General features: G+C 36.9%; 1 long non-coding RNA gene across 1 annotated transcript in view; it reads right to left on the bottom strand.

Annotated features, from left to right (window-relative positions):
• LOC135090789 (uncharacterized) overlaps positions 1–2,106 on the bottom strand; it is a 3,134-nt gene extending 1,028 nt beyond the window's left edge. The window contains exons 1-2 of the long non-coding RNA XR_010262123.1: positions 1,948–2,106; positions 1–33 (exon numbers count right to left, since the gene is read on the bottom strand). The exon at positions 1–33 is cut by the window's left edge and continues 102 nt beyond it. This is a non-coding gene — a long non-coding RNA (uncharacterized LOC135090789). The remainder of the gene's footprint in view (positions 34–1,947) is intronic.
• Positions 2,107–2,666: the final 560 nt, after the last annotated feature.

The raw sequence follows: 2,666 nt of genomic DNA, 5'->3' as shown, positions 1-2,666 counted from the left end.
AGTGCAGCTTCAGGTATAACAGATGTGAACTAGCTAGGGAGGAGAGGGAAACACCATGGATTAGATGGCACAAGAAAAATATGCAGGAGCTTGGCAAAACTACACTACAAGAAATTAATTATATTTTTTTTTATGTAGGAGGGACACTGGCCAAGGGCAACAAAAATCCTATAACAAAATAATGGCCAGTGAAATGGCAGTCCCATAAAAGGGTGAAACCAGTGGTCAAAAATTGATGAATAAGTGTCTTGAAACCTCCCTCTTGAAGGAATTCAAGTCATAGGAAGGTGGAAATACAGAAGCAGGCAGGGAGTTCCAGAGTTTACCAGAGAAAGAAGAAGAAGCAGATTGAAGGTGAAAGGTCAAATGTGTGAGGATCCAACTCAACTGGCAGAGATAATGATTCAAGAGTTTTCAATCAGTATTCACAAAAGAGGAAACATTTGTGTGGTAGAGTGAGATGGGTGAAGAAATGGCTCTGGGGGAAATCCAAGTGACTGAAGAGGATGTCCACAAACAGATGGAGGGACTAGACATTAGGAAGGCCCCTGGACCTGATGGAGTGTCAGGATGGATACTAAAAAAGTGCAATCAGCAGCTGACATGGGTAACATATATTATTAAGAGCTCTTTAATTGAAAGTAGAGTCCCAATTGAATGGAAGAGAGTCATCATAGTGCCAATATACAAAAGTGGTAGTAAAGAGGAGCCCTTAAACTATAGACCTGTGTCTCTAACAAGTGTGGTGTGCAAAATGTGTGACTTGTGAAGGATGATTGGTTGCAGTACCTAGAAGGAAATTAAATAATAAAGCAACAATTTGGATTTAGAAGAGGCAGATCGTGTTACAAACTTAGTGAGTTTTTATTCTAGTGCTTGTAGAAGAGACGTCACAAAGTATAGTTTCTCGTATAGAAGTACCAATGTATGGAGTAGTCTGGATGAGGAGATGATAAATGCATAAAGTCTACATGGATTTAAGGCTTAGTTAGATATTGAAAGATATGGAGGACAGCATGAGCATAACTCTTTCCACAAAGCACAACTAAGTAGGTAAATACTTACTGAAGAACCTTGTAGTCAGGATGTTAAGGAAATATTAAAATAACAAAATAAGGAAAACTGCAACATCAAAAATCACAAAATGACTTAGTTGGTATAGTTATATATATATATAAAAAAAAAAAAAAAGAAATAAATAAATAAATAAATAAATAAATAAATAAATAAATAAATAAATAAATAAAAGGCCAAAATTTGGAATAAGACTTACGTAGTGAAGATGAAAAATAAATAAGTGAAAAAATACAAGGCTAAAACACCACGAAATCAGTTGGTTAGAGTAGTGAAGATGAACACAAGAAAATAAGGGGAAATCCAAATAAATACGCAGTCAGTTGATGTAGCGAAGATAAAAAAAAAATAGGAAAATAAGGGAAACTGCAAGGCCACAGCATGAAATAAGCAGTTAGTTGATGTAGGGAAGATGAAAATAAGAAAAAAATAAATAAATGCAAGGCCGAAACACGAAATAAGGAGTTAGTTGGCGTAGTGTCGATATAAATAAAATAAATAAGCGAAACTGACACCAAAACTCCACGAAATAACGGCTGGCATGTAGTGAAGATGCATTAACTAAATACGGGAAGCTGCGAGGTACAAACACGTAGTGGAGATGTAATAAAATCATAGTGAAGGTAACGGCAAGATGGCCTGCGTCTCTTTTCAAAATTAACGACTCGAGCATCATGACCAAGCTGCAAAAACTCACCAGGCCTACACGTGACACTGATGGTGAACTAACATGACCTGACCTGACCTCCAGACCTACACATGGCAGTGGTGGAGGCCTGACATAACCAAAAGCTTGTGGCCAGCACCGGAAAGGAACGGTCACCAGCCACGCGTCCACGCACACACACACACACATCACCATAATATACTTACTTTTCTCAGTTTTTTCTTCATATCACGGATTCTTGTGTTCTCCTGGGATCACAAACTATTTATCTGCACTCTTTTCTTGTACTGCGACAACAAACAGAGCAGAACAAAGGAAGAGAAAGGCAGCAAGGGAAGCGCACACCCACTCGAGGCTAATTCTTGGCGGTAACTGCGCCGCGCGTGGGTTGGCGTCCCTAAGCGAACTCTCCCGCCAAATCTTGCTAACGGGGGCCTCACGTGCACATACAAGGACTCCCACATATATTCAAACTAAATATATGGTAATACGCATATATAACATACAGTAATATTGGTTCTCATATTATTATTATTATTATTATTATTATTACTGTTGTTATTTTGAATGGTTAGTTTTTTGGTTACATAATATTTAGAAAAGAAAACATTTTATGATTCCTTTTAATTATTGGTGAAAACATATAAAAAAAAATACTTAATTTTTATAAGTATTGTTTTATTTATTTTTTTTTTATCAATATCATCATTATCATCCTCATCATAGGAGACACAGACACACACAACACCGTAAGCTCCCTACAAGACAGTAAACACAAAAATATGAGTGAAAGAATGAAACTAGAGGAATATTAATCAACATTTTATTAAGGTAAGGTGAGTTTACACCCTGACAAGAGAGTTTGCACACTACAGCCTCTTAGACTATCACTGGAACCATGAAAACACCCTTGAAAACCCTAATA

Source organism: Scylla paramamosain, chromosome 36, assembly GCF_035594125.1.
Source record: "Scylla paramamosain isolate STU-SP2022 chromosome 36, ASM3559412v1, whole genome shotgun sequence".
NCBI classification, from domain to species: domain Eukaryota; kingdom Metazoa; phylum Arthropoda; class Malacostraca; order Decapoda; family Portunidae; genus Scylla; species Scylla paramamosain.
This window is presented reverse-complemented; position numbering and strand designations above follow the sequence as displayed.